Source organism: Macrobrachium nipponense, chromosome 9 (assembly GCF_015104395.2).
Source record: "Macrobrachium nipponense isolate FS-2020 chromosome 9, ASM1510439v2, whole genome shotgun sequence".
In the NCBI taxonomy this organism is placed as follows: domain Eukaryota; kingdom Metazoa; phylum Arthropoda; class Malacostraca; order Decapoda; family Palaemonidae; genus Macrobrachium; species Macrobrachium nipponense.
Window position 1 is genome coordinate 87,165,714 of NC_061110.1, and position 23,199 is coordinate 87,188,912.

Genomic DNA, 23,199 nt, shown 5'->3' on the forward strand with positions numbered 1-23,199 from the left:
ATTTACAAAAAGACATTAAAAAAATATTAAGAGAAAAAAAAAGGTTATTATTAAAAACTTTTAAAATTAACATTATTTAAAAAGGTTACAGTAAAAAAGACCCAGTGCTCACCAAACCATTCAGAGGAGAAGGAGAAGAACGAATGACCAAGATTTGACACCACCCTACGACTTCAGTTATGCGAGATAAAGAGGAGAGGCGGAAACGTTAGAGTTTAAAGAAGGAACAAGCCGTTTGATGTATAATGACTCAAGGGTAGTTAAGTAATCACTATGGCTCGTACCACCAATAATGGAGAAATACTTTTGTTGACTTCAATTTTACATATAGAGGCATGGTTCTTTCTTTATATTAGAAAATTCGGGTTTACTCAGTTTCTGGCCCGTTCTATAACTGTATCCCATATGGCTACAATATCTCAACTGTAGTAACCTGCGACAAGATCCAACATAAATACCGGGGCATCCCGGGCACTTGAATTTATAAATAATGTTGGACCTCATGAAGGCCTGCAGCTTGTCCTTGTAGTTAAAGAATACGCCAATCTTGAGTGGATTGATTGGAATTAATTGAATATTAAGGCATCCAAATTCATGTTCAATTATTTGTTTAATTTTGGTTGCAAAGTTGTTGTCCGAAATAAACGGGATTGTGGCAAATATATATTTTCTTTGGGACATTATAAGAAGGTGTTGGATCAGAGAAGTGTTGTGACAACAGCCTGTTAATTACTTTAAAAACCACGTTTTTTGGATAAGAATTCTGTGAAAAAAAATTAATTAAAAACAAAATCTCATTATGAAAAAGAGACCAACTCGAAGAATATCGAAGAGCCCTATAAACTAGAGTATATATGGAATTTAGTTTAAAATTCTTAAAGCATGAGCTATAGAAGTTATTAGCAAGTCCAGTGTATGTCTTTTTCCGATACACAGATGTTGTAAAATCACCATTATCTCTGCTTACATTAATATCCAGAAAGGATAGACAATTGTCGTTTTCTTTTTCCATGGTAAACTTTATATTTCGATGTTGATTATTGATATGTTCCAAAAATATCTCACTTTGCCAAGGCTCCTTGAATAATATAAAAGTGTCATCAACATATCGTCTATAATAGACAGGTTTACATATATGTGGACAAATTAGTTAAAAAAGTTTTCTTCTAAAAAAAGACATAAAAATATTGGCGAACACAGGCCCCAATGGGGAGCCCATGGCAACTCCATCGACCTGCGAAAAGAGTTGACCATTAAAAACAAACATTGAGTCTTGCACAGCAAGCTCGAGAAACGTCTTAAAAAGTTCTATTAAAACCATGAAACACTGTGTGATCGTCATAAAAAATCTTGTCTAAAATAATGTTGATGGTTTCATTCAGAGGCACATTTGTGAAAAGAGATTCTACATCGAAGCTTGTCATGTGTAGATCACCATCTTGTAAGACTATTTCTTTCTGGAACTCATATCCATTTTTAAGTGAAAATTCGTTGTAAGCAAATTCACTGAGTAATGAGACAAGGTATTTAGATATTGCATAAGAAGGGCTGTTATAGGCTGCCATAAAATGGGTCGAATAGGGTAACTCCTTCCTTATGTACCTTAGGGAGTCCATATAATATACTAAAAGAAGAACTTGTCACAAATAGTTTCTGGTACGTAATTTCATCTAAAATATCTTCATTTTTCAATTTTCTCAAAAATCTATTAATTTTGTCTTCTCTTTTGTAAATGTCTAAAAAATTTGGTTCACCATGCGATCGAAAATTTAGTGTTATCAGCAAGAATGTTATTAACCTTATCAATATAATCTTGTTTATTTAGTAGTACCACACCTTTTCCTTTGTCTGGTTTACAAATAACCAAACTATCCCGTTTACTTAGTTTCTGCAAGATATTCAAATCCTCTTTCCTGAAGAACGGGGTCCAAGATACTTTTAACTTGGTATAAGTCTTATGTAAAAGAAACGATAACTTTTGTTGTAAACCACTTAAGTCATTGACCAAATTTAAACCCTTGAGTCTCTGAAAAAGCATTTCGAAAGGAAAATAGAAGTCTGCATACTTAGGTCTGTAGGATGGCAAACAAAAATCCAAGCCAAACGAGAGCAAGAACTCTTCTCTTTTAGAGAGAACATAGTTAGAGAAATTAAAAATACAGTAATTCCAGTGATTAAAATTGGGAGTAACAACACCTAAGGCTTTTAGTTTCTTTTGATGTCGTAATTGTACAGAGGAGACAAAATTATTTACAAAATTACAAAAAAGTTTCTGGTACAGAAAACGGTCAATAATAGATAAATATTGAAATAGTTGTTCTCGTAGTTGGCAAACAATCGTATGAGTACTTTCGATAAACTTTTGCTTCGTCTCTATCTCCTTCTTAAGTAGCTCGTCCAGGGCGTATCGGTAAAATTCAGTGTGATATATATATATATATATATATATATATATATATATATATATATATATATATATATATATCATACATACCATATATAGATATTATATATATATATATATATATATATATATACATACATACATATATACATAAACAATTACTCACTTAACTGAAACCATTTATTTACTAAGGATGGTTTCCAAGCAAATACTATATATTAGTAACTGCCATATTTATACAAACAGTTTCAAAAGTAGATGAGTCTCCAATATAGGATACCTCGTCAATTTTAGCCACTCCATACATAGACGATTAGCACCCGCATTAACCCCGCTACAAATACTGCCCCAGTTCATCGTAGTCAGGCCAAATCCGTTAAAATTCACCTTGGAAGCTGTGCTAGAAATCAGGTGTGATAGGTACTACTACCTTCTTACTGATGTCATAGATAAGTCAATTGGCTGGTGCACAATATCCCAAGGCAGGGGAGCTTCTGGAGAAATGTAGTGAACTAATCTGATGGGAAACTAATCTAGAATATTAGTCAATTCTTTCAGTTTGAAGATCAAACATCAGGTTAGACAATTTACTGAGGACTGCTACCCTTATGTTAGTGTCTAGGGAAGAGTATCTATCTCAAAGCACAGAAGGACATAGTATTGGGTTGTAGACCCCTTATTGGGAGAAAATGAACTCCAAATGCCAGGTAAGCATGCTATTTTGAGGCTAAAGAATATCAATAGTTCTCACTCATACGATACAAAAAAAAGTACTCTGGTTATCATGCTTCATGGTGGGTATCACCAAATTGCTGGGAACATTAGCTGAGCTTGTGTAGCCAGACACCTCAAGTCTCTGAAAGTGCTTAAAAAAATCAATAACACCGTTGCAGACAGCAACGACTGAAAGGTAGTCAATACAGTGTCAGGAGGAAATAGTTGACTACTTCAACAGAAGCCGTCCGCGTTTTATCTCTCAGTGAAAACACAGTTACGTAATAAGATATCACGCGGGGAGAGGTAACACTCGTTTGCTTTGATGAGATCGATGATGTTACAGTCCCTGGTAGGAATGAGTGAAATTCAATATTCTCGAATGAACCGTCTGACGGAACCATCCGCTGGTAAATGGCGATGAACAAAATCAGTTACGAGTTCTGGGAAGATATGATGAAATAGATGAATTGGAATAACACAGAGCGAACAAAGGAAGCTACATGAGATGTGGAGTATTCTCCATGGAGAGGATTATTATTTTCCTGGACGAATGAAAAGCTAAATCGTAACATAAGTGTTAATGAATGGAATAACAGAAGATGAGAGAGAGAGAGAGAGAGAGAGAGAGAGAGAGAGAGAGAGAGAGAGAGAGAGAGAGAGAAAGCCCTTCTGGGACTGTTAATTGAAAATCCGTTTACAGTACCTTACAATATTCTAAAAGCACGCACACTCAGAGAGAGAGAGAGAGAGAGAGAGAGAGAGAGAGAGAGAGACCAAGAGAGAGAGAGAGAGAGAGAGAGAGAGAGAGAGAGAGAGAGAGAGAGAGAGAGAGAGAGAGAGAGAGATTGGATGGTGGGTAGGTGGTCACCGAAAGGGGGTATATCATCTCATGTGTCCTAATTGTTTTGCGCTCACGATTTTAAAATCACATTTCGGGAATATAATAAACAAAACTAGATAGCCTGATAATGAAGGGGGACTTGTCATTACAGCAGAGAATAAAAGCCAAATACCAAATCAGAAAGAACAATAGTATTATCGTGAGTATACAGTGAAATAATTGAATGAATAAGCATTCTGACAAACTAGTGTTTAACGAGTCTTGCATAACACTGAATAAACCTTACGAAAGAAAACTTAAACGTCTACAAAAACTCAAATCTACAAACATGAGTATATAATACGCTGGGTCACGTAGAACACATAATTAAGGAAGGATTAAAAGCTATGAAAGGGCCAGAGTAATTAGTATTGTACGATACGAGGCGAAGAGCGCACGGTATTAAGCTCTTTAGAATCGTTTTTTTTAAACGGGTTCTTTAGAATGAATGTTCTATACTCGGCTGGAATAGGAACTGGTGAAAGTGCTCTCGAGGGTAGGAATAGTAAGCTGCCTATCGAGGAGAATAGGAGTGTATATGGAATTGATTTCATCGCGAAGGTGGTGTATTTTCTTGTTTAGGATGAAAACGTTAACTCAGGAAGATTAGATTCTGGAAATAATGAACCGAAATATTTTTTGAATGACTATGTATTGAAAAATTGACCAGAAGAAAAACGAGATAAAAGCTAAACATTCATATTATCGAGAAAGGATTACAAATCAAATAGGTATGATCAGAAAGGACAGATAGTTGTCAATGTCTGCTATATATTATTCACATAACATTAACCAGTTGCCTTTTTTCATTGTTGATATCGAAGAATGGCTATTAATCTTGAACCCTAAGATGTTAGTGACACCGAAAAATGTTCCACTGATATATAAAGAAAACCTTGACAAACATTCAATGTGGTCCCATACTATGACGTCACGAAGTCTTTATACGGATGAAACGAAAAATAATTTGCGAAAATTAATGATAGTGTCTGAATGAAAAAAAAGAGACATCGGTAGCTTTACCGCGAAAAACGATAACGTCACAACCATATTTATAAAACTGTGTACTGACCACATTAAACACTTTACGGTCAGCGGGCTAATTCCTCCATTGTGCCTAAAATATCACAAAGAAAAATGAGCTTTAAAAATTCAAAAGATACTTCGCTCTTCGTATTAAATGCATTCTAGTTAACATAAAAGCTTTGCTGATATTATTTGTTTAAAACATGGCAGATGACGTGTTTAACATAAATAAAATTTCTAACTCACAATACCTTTTGTAACCTGTGTTTGTCAGCTGGCAGTAACTCTACGCTTTTTGAGTCCAGTTTCAATACCAGTGTGAACTAGAAATTTATTTCTGTTGGTAGTGTGATGGTCTCTTGGTCATTATTATTATTATTATTATTTTTTTTTTTTTGCCTTATCACAGTCCTCCAATTCGACTTGGTGGTATTTATAGTGTGGGGTTCCGGGTTGCATCCTGCCTCCCTAGGAATCCATCACTTTTCTTACTATGTGCCCCATTTCTAGGATCACACTATTCTGCATGAGTCCTGGAGCTACTTCAGCCTCTAGTTTTTCCAGGTTCTTTTTCATTATCTTGGGATCGTGCCTAGTGTTCCTATGATTATGAGTACAATTTCCACTGGCATATCCCATATCTTTTTTATTTCTATTTTCAGATCTTGATACTTATCCATTTTTTCCCTCTCTTTCTCTTCAACTCTGGTGTCCCATGGTATTGCGACATCAATGAGTGATACTTTCTTCTTGACTTTGTCAATAAGCGTCACGTCTGGTCTATTTGCACGTATCACCATATTTGTTCTGATACCATAGTGCCAGAGGATCTTTGCCTGATCGTTTTCTATCACTCCCTCAGGTTGGTGCTCGTACCACTTATTACTGCAAGGTAGCTGATGTTTCTTGCACAGGCTCCAGTGGAGGGCTTTTGCCATTGAATCATGCCTCTTTTTGTACTGGTTCTGTGCAAGTGCCGGACATTCGCTTGCTATGTGGTTTATGGTTTCATTTTTCGTATTGCACTTCCTACATATGGCAGAGATGTTATTTCCGTCTATCGTTCTTTGAACATATCTGGTTCTTAGGGCCTGATCTTGTGCCGCTGTTGTCATTCCTTCAGTTTCCTTCTTTAGCTCTTCCCTCTGTAGCCATTGCCAATTGTCATCGCTGGCTAGTTCTTTAGTCTGTCTCATGTATTGTCCGTGCATGGGTTTGTTGGGCCAGTCCTTTGTTCTGTTTGTCATTATCCTGTCTCTGTATATTTCTGGGTCTTCGTCTACTTTTATTAGTCCTTCTTCACATGCACTCTTTAGTCACTCGTCTTCACTGGTTTTCAGATATTGCCCCAGTGCTATGTTTTCGATGTTGACGCATTCCTCTATACTTAGTAGTCCTCTCCCTACTTCCTTTCGTGTTATGTATAGTCTGTCCGTATTTGCTCTTGGGTGTAGTGCTTTGTGTATTGTCATATGTTTCCTGGTTTTCTGATCTATGCTGCAGAGTTCTGCCTTCGTCCATTCCACTATTCCTGCGCTGTATCTGATTACTGGCACTGCCCATATGTTTATGGCTTTTATCATATTTCCGGCGTTGAGCTTTGACTTGAGTATCGCCTTGAGTCTCTGCCTATATTCTTTCCTGATAGTGTCCTTCATCTCTTGGTGTTTTATATCCCCTCCTTCCATTATTCCCAGGTATTTGTATCCTGTCTCATCTATGTGTTTGATGTTGCTCCCATCTGGTAACTTTATCCCTTCAGTTGTCGTTAGTTTGCCTTTTTGTATGTTGACTAAGGCGCATTTTTCTATTCCAAACTCCATCCTGATGTCCCCAGATACAATCCTTACAGTCTGGATTAGGGTATCTATTTCCTTGATGCTCTTACCATACAGCTTGATGTCGTCCATGAACATCAGATGGTTGATTTTGTTGCCTCTTTTCTTGAGTTGGTACCCGGCATCCATCTTCTGTAGTACTTTTGTCATGGGAATCATGGCTACTACGAAGAGTAGTGGGGACAGTGAGTCGCCCTGGAAGATCCCTCTCCTGATATTAACCTCTGCTAGTCTTATTCCAGAGCTTGTAAGTATTGTATTCCAGTTGCGCATTGTATTTTTGAGGAAGCTGATGGTATTTTCCTCTGCCCCATATATTTTCAGGCATTCTATTAGCCATGTGTGTGGTATCATGTCGAAGGCTTTCTTATAGTCTATCCATGCCATGCTTAGGTTGGTTTTCCTTCTCCTACTGTTCTTCATTACCATTTTGTCTATCAGGAGCTGGTCTTTTGTGCCCCTACACTTCCTTCTGCAGCTTTCTGTTGGTGGGGGATGGTGTTTGTCTCCTCTAGGTAGTTGTATAGCCTTTCACTGATGATACCTGTTAGTAACTTCCACATTATTGGTAGGCAGGTGATAGGCCTGTAGTTACTGGCTATATTTCCCTTACTCTTGTCTTTTTGTACTAAGGATGTTCTTCCTGTGATCATCCATTTGGGTGCTTGGTGATTTGAGATGAAATGCTGGAGTTGTTCTGCTATTCGTGGGTGTAGGGCCTTGAAGTTTTTGAGCCAGTATCCATGGACTTCATCGGGACCTGGGGCTTTCCAGTTTGGCATTTTCTTTAGTTGGTGTCTGACTGTGTCTGTCGTGATGTCTGTGAATCTTTGTTTTATTCTCCCTGTTTCTTCTTCCTTGACTTCCTGGAGCCATGTTGCATGTTTGTTGTGTGATACCGGATTGCTCCATATGTTTTCCCAGAGTCTCTCACTTGGTTCGGCTTCAGGAATTTCTGGGTGGTTGTCTTCCCCTCTTAGTTGGCTGTATAGTCTTTTCTGGTTGGTTCCGAATAGTTTGTTCTGTTGGTATCCCTTATTCCTGTTCATGTACCGTTGGATCTTGTGTGCTTTGGCCTTAAGCCTCTGTTTTACATCTTCTATTGTGTTGTTTAGTCCCCTCTCTTGTACTTTGTATTTCTCGTTGAGTTCTTCCCTTGTTTTCTTGCTTCTTAGCCTTTTTTCTGCCATCTCTTTCAGTTTACTCAAGTCAGATCTCATCACCATGATTTGCTTTTCCAGGCGCCTTTTCCAAGGAGGTTGCTGTTTTGGTTTCTGTTGGGTTGGTTGTGACGGTGGTGTTGGTGTTCGAATCCCCATCAGTTCTGCTACTAATCTTGCTCCTGCATATGTCAAGTTATTTGTTTCTGTGATACTGGTGGTGTGTATTAGGCCCATGATTTCATTGACCTCACTTGTTTTCTCCCTTAATTTCTTGGTGTTGTAGGCTTTCATGGAGGGGATCTTTGTTCTCTCTGTATCTGGCTCCATCCATTGTCTAATCTTTTCTACCCATTCCGTCCTCTCTGTTACTTCGTTGGTGTTTCTTCGTGTGTCGTTGTTTGATACCTCATCATCCCTGTCGTCTTCTGTGGCATCGTCTCTCAGTTCGTCTTCGTGTAATTCGTTGTCGTGTGATATTTCCCTTTCCAGTTCTTCTCTTTCTGTTGGGGAGAGCCAGTTCTTTTTCTTTATGTTCCTTACTTGGTCTGCCAGCCTCTGCTCTGTTTGGGGGGTGTTATTCCTCTCATTCCAGATGTTGGCCAATCTTCTTCTATATCCTCTCTCCGTCGGGTTGCTTCTGATGTAGCATCTCCATATTTCCTTATTTCCTTCTCTTGTCCATTTCTTCCTTTTTGCCTCTGTAGCTCCAATCTCAGGCTGTTGATTACTGTCGTTGTGGTGATCAGTTGCTGGATGACGACCTCCAAGTACCTGACCGTCTTCCCCTACAATTGGGTTGAATACCTGGTTGCTGGACGAAGCTCCTCTGTTGCCAGAGGCTCCATTTACGTCGTTGTCGTTTATTCCTTCATTTCTTTCCATCATTGCTGAGTTTTGCTATTTAACCCATATTATTATTATTATTATTATTATTATTTTTTTTTTTTTTTTTTTTTTTTTTGCTCTATCACAGTCCTCCAATTCGACTGGGTGGTATTTATAGTGTGGGGTTCCGGGTTGCATCCTGCCTCCTTAGGAGTCCATCACTTTTCTTACTATGTGTGCCGTTTCTAGGATCACACTCTTCTGCATTAGCCCTGGAGCTACTTCAGCCTCTAGTTTTTTCTAGATTCCTTTTCAGGGATCTTGGGATCATGCCTAGTGCTCCTATGATTATGGGTACGATTTCCACTGGCATATCCCATATCCTTCTTATTTCTATTTTCAGATCTTGATACTTATCCATTTTTTCCCTCTCTTTCTCTTCAACTCTGGTGTCCCATGGTATTGCGACATCAATGAGTGATACTTTCTTCTTGACTTTGTCAATCAACGTCACGTCTGGTCTGTTTGCACGTATCACCCTATCCGTTCTGATACCATAGTCCCAGAGGATCTTTGCCTGATCGTTTTCTATCACTCCTTCAGGTTGGTGCTCGTACCACTTATTACTGCAAGGTAGCTGATGTTTCTTGCACAGGCTCCAGTGGAGGGCTTTTGCCACTGAATCATGCCTCTTTTTGTACTGGTTCTGTGCAAGTGCCGGGCATTCACTTGCTATGTGGTTTATGGTTTCATTTTTCGTATTGCACTTCCTACATATGGGAGAGATGTTATTTCCGTCTATTGTACTTTGAACATATCTGGTTCTTAGGGCCTGATCTTGTGCCGCTGTTATCATTCCTTCAGTTTCCTTCTTTAGCTCTCCCCTCTGTAGCCATTGCCAATTGTCATCGCTGGCTAGTTCTTTAGTCTGTCTCATGTATTGTCCGTGCATTGGTTTGTTGTGCCAGTCCTCTGTTCTTTCTGTCTTTCTCCTGTCTCTGTATATTTCTGGGTCTTCGTCTACTTTTATTAGTCCTTCTTCCCATGCACTCTTTAGCCACTCGTCTTCACTGGTTTTCAGATATTGCCCCAGTGCTCTGTTTTCGATGTTGACGCAGTCCTCTATACTTAGTAGTCCTCTCCCTCCTTCCTTTCGTGTTATGTATAGTCTGTCCGTATTTGCTCTTGGGTGTAGTGCTTTGTGTATTGTCATTTGTTTCCTGGTTTTCTGATCTATGCTGCGGAGTTCTGCCTTCGTCCATTCCAATATGCCTGCGCTGTATCTGATTACTGGCACTGCCCATGTGTTTATGGCTTTTATCATATTTCCGGCGTTGAGTTTTGACTTGAGTATCGCCTTGAGTCTCTGCATATATTCTTTCCTGATCGTGTCCTTCATCTCTTGGTGTTTTATTATTATTATATTATTATATTATTCTTATTATTATTATTATTATTATTATTATTATTATTATTATTATTATTATTATTATTATTATTATTATTATTATTATTATTTCTGTAAATGGATTGCCCATGTCTTTCAAAATCAAATTAAGAAAAACATATGAGTGAGGAAAGATGAATTTTTAAAAATGCTTTTGAAGACTTCTAGATAAAGCCAGGAGTTCAATGTAGTTTTAAAACGAAAATTATCAATAGCAAATCTGAAGGATTTCAGCAATACATGTTTTTGTTTCCGTACTTTTAACTATGGACGTTGTCTAATTGAAATACCCCAGATGCTAAGTCTACCTCTTCACATTGTGTATCTTCATTATTGGAGGCAGTAGCAGAAAATATCTGGCTGAATAACAAGACCTTTTGATTAAAAGCCCTGAGGTAACTGACTCATATTTCTCCTCTTGTTTCCATTCAGTGGAGAGCATAATGCAAAATATAATAGACGTTCCCTGCTACATTGAATGCCATTTCACAGTAATTTCTCTTTACTTTCAATTTAAAAAGGCAGTCTCATCTGCAAATGTCAATTACCCCGAGATTTCTGATGCCAAGGACGAGGGAAGGAACAACAAGAATGAATTGATATTGCTCAAAAGATTTCTCCCGTCCGATGAATTTTTTTCCCAGCGATTGAAAGATTTGATGCGATCTCTCTCTTTCATTTATTTCCAAACGTCCAGAGGTAAATCATTACATGGCAATGATAGATGTCTGTTGGCAGCAAAAACTCGTTTGTGATTTACGTTGCCCCGTGTTTGCGAAAGGTTTGGGTTCTGAAGGAGAAGAGTGTTTGCCAAACCTTTGCAAAATTACGTAAAAACATTACGATTGTTGTATGTGTGCAGCAGGTCATATTTCAAACATGTTTGGTTAGATATTATTTCTGTATGAGGGTCGTTCATCTTATATTTTACTTTATTTTATCTATTCATTGTAGTGATATCTCTCTCGAAAGGACATAAGTCTTGATAAAATCAGACCCATAGGAAGATCAGAATTATGTAGTATCTCTCGGAATAAGTGAAATATGGGGTTTGTTGTCCGTAGTGTTTATCAAACTTTATTTTCATCTTTTCGTACCGAGCCTTCAGGATACAAAATGATCAAAATTAAACTATTGTTCTTCTCTCTCTCGCATCTCTAGGAGTGTAAAGAATGATTTCGTAATTCTATCTTTATAGAACCTCTCTCTTCCTGAAAGCCTCTTTACCCACTAGGTCTTTGCCTTTTTACCCACTAGGTCTTTGCCTTTGTAGATTCCTTGACTACACCGGGACTCGCTCATAGAAAGTATTTATTTTTTAACAGCTGGGACTGGTTACAGTTCAGCTTTATCTTTCTTCTTCTTCTTCTTCTTCTTCTTCTTCTTCTTCTTCTTCTTCTTCTTCTTCTTCATAAGCTTTGACTTCATTGATCTGATACCCACGATGCTCTGATTCTATTGTGCCCCTCCAATAAAAACAAGAAGGCCTATTTCGTCATTTCGTCCTGTAGTACAATGGAGACCAGCCTTTGACTTTCTAACACGATCCGTGAGACCGTACTGTATATAATCCCTGGTCCCATTCTCATTACTCCCGGCAGGCTCCACGTGCCTCGTTATCCTCTCTCTCTCTCTCTCTCTCTCTCTCTCTCTCTCTCTCTCTCTCTCTCTCTCTGATGATGATTAATGCCATTGAAGTGGAGGGCATAATTGTCCATTATGAACGACGCCAAAAGCGCTTTCCTAAGATAATTATACTGTGTACATTAAATCTAAAATTATTCAATCGTAAATTCATCGTGATCTAGATAGCTGAAATTGATACTTAATTGCTTTTTAAGTAGATGAAATATGTTATTTTTAGTTCATTTCGGTCAGGGAAAAGAATTTTTTTATTGTTTTTTCTTCGTAAATTAGGCATTTATACTGCATTTGATTGGTACGAAGTACTGGGATTGAGGTAGGAAACGGTCTGCGATTCAATCATCTTGGTTTCATTTTCTGTCGCCATCAAATAAGTGAAAGTGATAGATTATTCTCGACTGCCTCTGATGTCCCCTAATTTCATTCGTAATATGAATATCATAATCATACCAATGATTAATAAAACCTGTGTAAATGTCAGTTGACTTTTCAATCACAGACGAAAAAATATATATTCGATTCTTTTAACGAGATCAAAGGAGTTAAAAATGAAGTTTTACCAAGCGTTATTTTTCGTAATTATTCCAAATGGAACAGAGAAAAAAATGAGAAGCATTTGACATTCAGGCAATGACATCAAGAGGCGAGATATTCGAAAGTGTTTTGAAGAATAATGGCGGTACAGATTTCTAAAAATATTGTTTTTTCATTGACATAATTGCGAGAGAGTTTTAAGGATGAAAGCTGCTTAATGTCAGGCAATAGTGGCGTAGAGTTAAATGAGGTTAAACTCTGCGTGACTAAAAAAATGCTTTGCGAATACATGAAGGGTAATGATTCTCTGATCATTGAATCAGGGGAAATTTAAAATCTGTATGATGTTCTTGAAAAAAAAAAATATGCTTTTAGATCCATAACAGATTAGCAGCTAAATTTGAAGCAGCAAAGAAAAAATGCGAAGAGGACGTACAAAAAATAACTTTTATTCGAAATATGAATCAAAACGAAAAGTTAGGTATTGTTAGATAACAAAAAAAGATTAAAGTGAAGGAATGTTTTGCACGATGAAAACATTATCTTTATAACATAAATAGAAATTATACAGGAAGGCACCTTGATTAACCGAAAGAAACATCACTCCACTTAATGATTTCCTCAAATATCGAATCGGCAGTTAAAGTATCGTGTCCATCCTAGCCGTAAGCTATTATCTCTCTCTCTCTCTTTCTCTCTCGCTCTCTCTCTCTCTCTCTCTCTCTTTACTACATCCTGTACTCACATGTGCGAGACGTTTACTATAACTGAGATTAGTCAATTTGTTTTTTTTATTTCCTACGTGAGTTGAATTTCGTAATTCCCATTTGATGAAATTGCCCTCCCTGAATTGTGGTTGTGTTGTTTTTTGGTTCTCTATTCTTTGCGCCCTCTGCTTGGTGAAGTAGAATGCTGCTTCCGCTGATAATCCAATATCACGGCAGATAATTCTCCTGCCAAAAACGCGATAATTACTGCTGGTACTTTCGTGTTAATAACAGTAGAAGTGAAACTTACAACACTGCTACTGCGTATTTTGCTACTGCTCTCACTGCTGGTATCAGCAATAAAATTTGTGCTATCGTTATTCGATGTGTTAACCCAATTTCTTTAGTCTTTTATATATATGTTTGTAATTATTATTTGTGTGCTGCTGTTGTGCCGTCTTTGTAGGGTGTGTGTGTATGTATGTGTATGTGTGTATGTGTGTGTGTGTGTGAAGCAAGAAGTGTAGTTGTCGATTTGATTTATGTTTTTGTTAGTGGTACATCCAGAATTTAGCAGATTAAGTGTTGAAGTATATATATGTATATATATATATATATATATATATATATATATATATATATATATATATATATATATATATATATATATATATATATATATATGGGTTTGATTCTTGTATATAGAACCTACAAAGTGATAGAGTTAATAACTGAATAGTTACGGTAAATTTGATAGAGGACTAATGGTAAGGTATAATAGTATATATATATATATATATATATATATATATATATATATATATATATACGCACACACACATATATATATATATATATATACTATATATATATATATATAATATATATATATATATATAATATATATAGGTTTGATTCTTGTATATAGAACCTACAAAGTGATAGAGGGTAATAACTGAATAGTTACGGTAAATTTGATAGAGACTAATAGGGTAGGTAATATATATATATATAGTATATCTATATATATATATATAATATACCTAAATTATATATAGATATCTATATATATATATATAATATATCTATATGGTTTGATTCTTGTATATAGAACCTACAAAGGATGGGTTAATTAACTGAAATAGTTTCTGTAATTTGATAGAGTACTATGGTAGGTAATATATATATATATAGTATATAACTAAACTATTATACATATATACTATATATATATACATAAATATATATATATATATATATATATGGTATATAATATATATATATGATATATTATATATATATAAAATATATTAGATATATAGTATATACCCACTGGTAGTCCCTAATCATATTCACTGTAACTAGGTTCAATACACAAGAATCAAACCCTTTTTCAAAGACTGTTACTCTTTCACTCCCATTCAGTTATATTTTCTTATCCATGTACCCTCAATATCACAAGATTCACCTTCCTCAACCCTAAGGCTTTTAAAATTCTTGAACTAACACATTTTTCGTCTTTTTGCTATTTAGAGGGACCTCCTGACACTACTAGTATCAAACCTCCTCCAGATCTGCAGCTTCTAGCTACAGCGGGAACGATTTCACATCCAGGAAGAGCTGAACATCTTGAGACAGAAGTGGGAACGATCACACCCAGAGATCCTGTGAAGTGTCAACTCGACCTATAAGGCTTCGTCTTCTGCAAATAATATTAATACTGAAGCGTCCCTTCCATGTTTAGACAGATTCACCGCTTGGGAGTTGCCAAGGTAAGATCTGTTACTGGCCTGTGGTCGTTACAAAGAATCAATTAAAAATAATTGTTTTCAGAGCTAAACAATTCAGATGAAAATTATAAGTTTTTATATTCATATCTAGAATATCATATAATAAATGCACCATTACAGGTCTAATCAGTTGGCTGATAAATATTACCAGGTATTTTTTTTTCACATTCGCTAGCTAGAATTCAACCATACTTCAGAAAGGATAATGACATAGAAATGGTTGCATGTGATTGCTACTGGATAGTAATGTAAAATGCAGTAAGGTATCTCCTCTTTTCCTCGGAAGTGAGGTAGCGACGTCAGTGAGACTCACGTAGTGCTCTGTAGACGTTACTAAAGAGTGTTCGTCGAGTCCCTCTGGAACCTAGTTCTATTCATATTGTAGCTTTTTACTTTAACTTCATCAACGCCATTCACGATTCTTTTCTTCAATGTTGATGTCCAATCTCTCTATCACTATTACGTCTTAGTGCAACTGTGGGGGGATTCTCCCCATCCAATCTTTAGGTCCTTGAATTTCATTGCTTCTTTCATTTTCCAGATCTCTTTATCTTGCTGCCCAAGCCACCCCAACGCCTTCTTGTCACTGTATTGGGCACTGAATGGCTGAATGGAATGTGCCCCAGTACTTGTTTTAATAGTTTACATTTCATAAATCTCACTATATTCCCTTTTTTCTGTTGGTCGTGTCACAGGCAAATCTAACTATTGTATACCTGCAGGTCCTATTATAACAATGCAGGATCCTCGGACACGTTTTGGCAGCGTTGGCTGTGACTCTTAAACCCATGATGCCACTGAATACATCCAAAAAATGATATTCCTAAGGTGTTCCAATTCAGTTCTAGTGTTGAGTTTGAATTATTCATCATTACGTTATAATTTAAGGTAGGCTTCGATGCCAACATGAATTATTGAAGGAGCGTTGCTTTTAAGTAGACACTTTTAAGAACTAGATTAAATTTGAGGCCTGGTAAGTATAAAATAGTAATTCCTCTTATTGAGAGAAAAGTGAGGGGTCTTTGATTCTCATATGATTGGTTTTGTGTGCAATGGAACTGTAGTTTTCTCAGCTTTATATTTAGAACCATCGATGCTACCATCATCATTATTATCGTCGTTGTTTTAATTGCTCACTGTTACTTTGCAAAAATACGAATTTAGCTTATTTTGCTGTTTGTGTACTGTAATTCACATGTTTTTGTGAGGACGTATATGCCACGAACATTAATAAAGTACATACAAGTTTTATTGCAATGTCGTTTTATTTATACAATTACCGTTTTCGCGGGAATCGATGCTACCATTATCATTATTATCGTTGTCGTTTTAATTGCTTAATGTTACTTTACAAAAATATGCATTTAGCTTATTTAGCTGTTTATGTGTACTGAAATTCACAAGTTTTCTAGCACTGCCGTTTTCTTAGTACAATTTCCATTTTCGCGGGAAAAAGTATCGAATATGATTGGCTGTTAATGATGTCATCAGTAGCGTCGTTGATTGGTCGCTTTCGATGTTTACTACGTTACTATTTTGGTATTATTACCTAATGCCACCAGTAATTCAATTTTCAACTTGAAGTTTGCAAATAATTTTGAGGTTTCTGATATCCCAGGTCATCATATTACTGAAAATTATAAAAAAAAACCTATATGGCATTAAAGAAACCTACTATTGCCCTCTTAGATATCGTTTTATTTAGCATTTATTTCGTTGGAAGAGTAGCCACTTCACCTTTTAAGAAATTTTCAATGCGCAGGGTGCATTGTAGCCATTCTTGTCTTTTAGAAATCTCCAAGTTTTGTTTCTTTTTAATACTTCAGAGAAATTATATTTCACTAATTACTTTTCAAAGTACTTAAAAACTGTAAAATATAAATTTTGTATAAGTATGCCGATATTATATGAAGGTTTACTAAAAACAAAAATAAGAACTTTCATTTGCTATTTGTCTTGAGTTCAGAGTCCTTGTTATTCAGTTACTCTCTGTAAACATCGGTTTCTATAGCAACTAGAAACAGCTATCAGAGGCGTTGCTGTTTGAAGACCTTTGCCATTTTCCTTATTTGAAAACTTCCAAGAAATTAGAAGTATGTACTTAATTGAATTTGATTAATTTTGTCCATTCATCATATTTAATAAAATTATTCCGGCTAAACTTCGTATCGCTCTGTATACTTTTATAAATAATAATTTAGAAAATGAGAGAGAGAGAGAGGGACAGAGAGAGAGAGAGAGAGAGAGAGAGAGAGAGAGAGAGAGAGAGAGAGAGAGAGAGAGAGAGAGAGAGTGGGTGACAAAACTGGCCTATATATATATGGATTAAGCCCATGGACTGTCAATATGTAAGAAAATCTGCAAAGTAGATGGAAAGTGACTCCACAATAAACAGGGCATATAACGTTTTGTGAAGAAAACCGCATTTGCATAAAAAAACTATTATAATCCCTTGAGGTACGGAATTTCATTGGTGATTTCTACTTTTATTTTAGGGTGACAAGAGCAGCAGCAGCGGTCTAGGATGGACCAACGCCTGACATTGGGTGGGCGTGGTCCCAGCTGTGTCCAGCTAGCATCTCGCTACGAAGGTACCCGAGATGGTGCAGGAGTTGGTGAGGAACTGCCATTCTAAGGCAACGAACTTAGGGATCTGTGGCAGTTACTTGCAACACAGATCGTCCCTCTACATCCAAATTGAAGGAAATTGCGCAAGTGGTCCAGGAAACGTCCACATGAAGTCCCCAAAAGCCAACATGCCAGAGCGCTCGTGAATGTCGTGCGAGAAGTAAGGCTATTTTTAACTCCCTGCAATATGGCCGAATTGCAATCATAAGTCCAAATATGACGATTTTACATGCATAGTGGTCAATTAATTGCCAATAGACGCAATTTTTCACAGCTTGAAGGAAATGTCCTTTTGACACCGTCCCTTCAAAATAATGAACTTTTCCAGCAAACCGTGAAAAATTGTGTCTGCATGGAAAATCGTCATATTTGGACGTCTGATTGCAATTCGGCCATATTGCAGGGGGTAAAAATGGCCGAATAATACGCTCTACTTTTAAAAACTTCCTTGTAGAATGTTGTTTATTATACTTTTATCTATCTATCTATCGATCTATATATCTTTATATGTGTCTTTATATATTGTTTTATATATACCTATATATATTGAGGGAATAAATTTTTACTCTCTTTCCCTGTCCCTGTTTTACTATTTCCTATTCCCCATTAAATTATGTAGTTGAATATGAATGTGATTAGGACACAATGAAATAAAAAATAAATATATATGATAATTACGTAATAAAATAAGAGTGCTTTTATTTAATTCATAGTGATTTTCGAGGGTCCTCCAACAGCAACCCATGAAACCGCAGGTACTTGCAGTTGTTCACGAGTTGCCATGGGAACTGACATGTAGGAGACACGAAGACAACGAAATAAGAGTCTTTAGTTGTGTTTATTGTAAAACTACTTATGATATTACCATACATATGGGCGACGTATATTTTAAGATTTTCAAGTAATCTGATAGCAAATAAACTAAAAGAAGTCCCCTGAAAAAGGATAAAATATATATTACTTGAAGATATCTTTCGGTTAAGATTGGCTACAATGCAAAACTTCTCATAAAAACACCCAATAAAAGGTGAACTGGTTACCCTCCAGGTGAAATAAATACAAAAAACTGTCAATACAACAGTAATTACAACTTTCTTTGTTGCCACAGAGCGCTTTATTTTTATATAACAATTATATGATCATCATAGATACGAAATATTCACCATCTTCTTTCAAAAATCGGCTTTATAAATTTAATTATCGGTGGCACATGGCATTAATACCACGGTGCTGAAACGTCACCAAAAGTGACCAATCAACTACGGTATCTATGAAATCATTAACAGCCAGTCGTAGACGAGAGTTTTTCCCGCCAAAACGGTTTACTTATGAGGAACCCCGAGCCTTATGTGTTGCTGTTATGAAAATTCACAAAACAACCATTTTTTTGAGATTTTGATATTTTTAATTAATTCTTTGAGGGAATGTCTCGTCTATTCATTCAGGTTGCAATTTGTTGCAGTTATTGCAAAAATGAATTAAATCCATGCTGCTCCCCTTGCAACATGTATCATGATGTCCTACCTCTTTCTGAATTTATATAATTATATTCCTACTTGTCACAATGTTTATTCAATTCGAATTAAAACTATATAATAAGTTATTATGGTTACTAGATAAAAACTTCCTTCATAAAAAACACTCAATAAAAAGGTGAACTGGTTACCCTTCAGGTAATATAAATGCGCAAAACTGACATTACAAAAGTAATAATAACTTCCTTGTTGACACAGACAGCTTTGTTTTATGTAAATGTTATTATATATGATCATTGTAGATACAAAATATTCACAATATTTTTTCGATAATCGGCTTAACAAATTTAATTATTGGTGGCACTTGGCAACGATACCATAAGTAGAATGAAGTTGATTTATTTTTGCAATAACTGCAACAAATTGCAACTGAAACATTCTCTATTTTAATCGCGATTAAAAATATCAAAACCCCAAAAATTGGCTATTTTGTGAATTTTCATAACAGCAGCGCATAAAACTCAGTGTTCCTCATAAGTAACCCATTTTGGCGGGAAAACTCTTGTCTGCGATAGGCTGCTAATGATGTCATCGATCTCGTCAGTGATTGGTCAACTTTGGTTCACCGATTTTGGCGGGAAAAACTCTCGTCTACGATTGGCTGTTAATGATGTCATCGATATCGTCGACAAACCAAACGTGACCAATCACCGACGAGATCGATGACATCATTAATAGCCAATCGTAGACGCGATTTTTTCCCACCAAAACGGGTTACTTATGAGGAACACCGAGTCTCATGCGTTGCTGTTATGAAAATTCACAAAACAGCCAATTTTAGATTCTGTTATTTTTAGTTAATTGTTTTGCAGCTGTGGGTTTAAAATAGGAAATGTCTCATCTATTTCAGTTGCAATTTGTTGGTTATTGCAAAAATACATCAATTCCATGCTGCTCCTTTTGCAACATGTATCATGATTGTTCTAAACGTCTTTCTGAATTAATGAAATATAATTCTTATTGTCATAATGTTTATTCAAGTCTAATTAAATTTATAATAAATTTTATGCAACAAGGTCACTTGCTAAAAGTTTCTTATAGGAACATTTTCGTTATACGAGGGCCTTTTTATTAAAATAGGAACTTTTTGGTTAAATTAGGACCTTTCTGGTAAAATTAGGAGTTTTTGGTTAAAATCGGACCTTTTTAGTAAAACTAGGACCTTTTTGGTAAAACTGAACTTTTTCGTTAAACTAGGAGCTAAAAATAGGAGCTATTTATCTATCAATATATATTAAGATTTGATGTCTCTCTCTCTCTCTCTCTCTCTCTCTCCTTGAAATTATAGTAAATAAAAGACATTTTCAATAGGAAATATTTATTTTCATTTTCTAAAGTCTTCCAACAGCAACATATAAAACCGAAGGTATTTGCTATAGTTTAACGTAGCCATGGAAACAGGTGTTTACATTACGTCACGGCTTCAGCAAGGGCACAGGAGAAAAGAAACCACAAAATTAGCGTCTTTATTTCTGCTGCTTTCAATACGACTTACAATTATTACCATGCCTATGGATAGTGTATAATATGTTATTTTTACACTATCTGATGGCCAGGAAACGGAAGGGAGCTCTCTGAAACAGAAAAAAATAAATATTAGTTGGAGATCTCTTTCAGCTAAGATTGGCTACATTGCACAACTTCATTTGAATGTAATAATATATAGAAGGCTGGCATTAAGTTTCCTTATTACTATATAGATTGTTTTTATAATTAATAGGGATATGATCATCGTATACACAAACACTCAATACATTATTTTGACAATCTCTTTAAAAAATCATTTACTGGTGTTTACGGCAATAATACCACATCAGTGAAATACTAAACAAGAAACTAGACCAATCGGTTTTTCATTTGTTTTTTCAAATGAATATAAACTATTAAATAGGTAAAACAATATATGTTTGATTCTTTTTTTAATTTCATTGACTCTAAATAATACAAATTTGGTTTATGTTTAATGATTTAATATTTTCGCTTTATGGAGGGTGGCCAGTACTTATTCACACAAATTTGGACAACTTCAACACACACACACACACACACACACACAGAGAGAGAGAGAGAGAGAGAGAGAGAGAGAGAGAGAGAGAGAGAGAGAGAGAGAGAGATTTAATGTACATATGCTGTATATATCAAGACCTTTGATGAAGGTCTAAATATGCATAACATGCCTTACACTCACACTCACATCTCTCTCCCAATATATGTATGTACACACACACACACACACATCACACACACACACACACACACACACACACACACACACATATATATATATATAATATATATATATATATATATATATTACATACACATAGTGTGTCTGTATTCGTACGCTCGTGTGCCTTACTTTATAATCAGCAGTGATATGTTCTCTCATTTTATGAATAATTTACTCGGAATGTATCAATTAACAAGGGAGCCCTCATATACAATTTGATGAAATGGCTCATAACTATTCGTGTTATATTAAAATTCCTGATAACGATAACTTTTGATTATACGGTATTTAAACCAAAAATCGATTAGTGAAATGGGCTCACGAGAATGCATTTAGCCATGGAAACGCGAGGTACTTCATAGGATATCAGGTTACAAAATATGCAGGCAATGAAAGTGCCCTGTAAGAGATCAAAATATTAAAATGAAATGCAAGGTTACCCCCACACACGCACAGTCACTCCCACGCATCGACGTTGGTGTGTCAGGAGAAGAAGAAGAAGCAAGAGAGAGAGAGAGAGAGAGAGAGAGAGAGAGAGAGAGAGAGAGAGAGAGAGAGAGAGAGAGGACTGAATCAAAGTCCTTTTGGCAATTTCCAGAAAGCTTTCTTTATGCTCCTCAGGTGAATGACAACAGGATGTTGGAGTCGCTATTGAATGCAACTAAGATTCAGTCGATTACACGGATCTCACAATTAGGTTTTAACATTTTATCAAACACTTTTATTTGCATTGCATTGAATGTTGACAATACGAAACGTGCCTTAGTAATTGTGCGTTTTGTGTTAATAGCGAAAGAAAATTTTATTTACATTTAGCAAAGAAATATTAATTATTGACGAAGTTTCAACAGAAAGGAAAGGTGCAGCATTAAAACCACATCTATTAATTCCAACTTGCAATTGCATCGAATGCAAACACCAATATCTGAAGGTGAGTAAAGATATTATTTTGTCAGTGTCCGTCTTCTTCATCCACTAGTACAATGGGTTTCAACCATTTGCACACACACACACACTATATATATTATATATATATATATTATAATATATTATATATATATATATATATATATATATAATATATATATATATATATATATATATATATATATAATATATATATATACTTGGTTTATATATATATATATATTTTATATTTATATCATATCTATATAGTATATCTATTATATATATATATATAATATATATATTTTGATTATAAATAAATCTTTATAAATATAATATATTATATATAATATCTCATATATATATATATCTAATATATAGATATATATATATATACATAAAATATATATCTCTCAAAATAGCTAATAATATATTATATAAATTATATATATATATATTAAATATATACATATATATATATATATATATCGTATATAATATATATATATATATATATAAAATATTTATATATTCTATATATATATAATATATATATAAATATATATATATATATATATATATATATATCTATGAATATTTATATATAGATATATATATATATTATATAAATTTATTAATATATCTATATATATCTATATATATATATATATCCATATATAGAAATAAAACTTTTCTATATATATATTTATATATATAATATATATACTATACTATATATATCTATATATATATATACATATATATATATATATATATATATATATGAAAATTGATATTATATTTCCGAGACCAGCTTTCTTTCTCTTCAGGCAGGTAATGAATGAGAAAATTTACAGAAAAAGCGTATTTATACCAAGGCTCGTTTCATTAGATGGAATTCTGTGTTAGTAGCATAAATATTAAA

At 35.1% G+C, this 23,199-nt stretch overlaps 1 long non-coding RNA gene across 1 annotated transcript in view; it reads left to right on the top strand.

Annotated features, from left to right (window-relative positions):
* The window catches only part of LOC135218326 (uncharacterized), a 132,411-nt gene extending 114,240 nt beyond the window's left edge, over positions 1 to 18,171 (top strand). The window contains exons 2-3 of the long non-coding RNA XR_010315288.1: positions 14,719 to 14,957; positions 17,471 to 18,171. This is a non-coding gene — a long non-coding RNA (uncharacterized LOC135218326). The remainder of the gene's footprint in view (positions 1 to 14,718; positions 14,958 to 17,470) is intronic.
* The last annotated feature ends 5,028 nt before the right edge of the window (positions 18,172 to 23,199 follow it).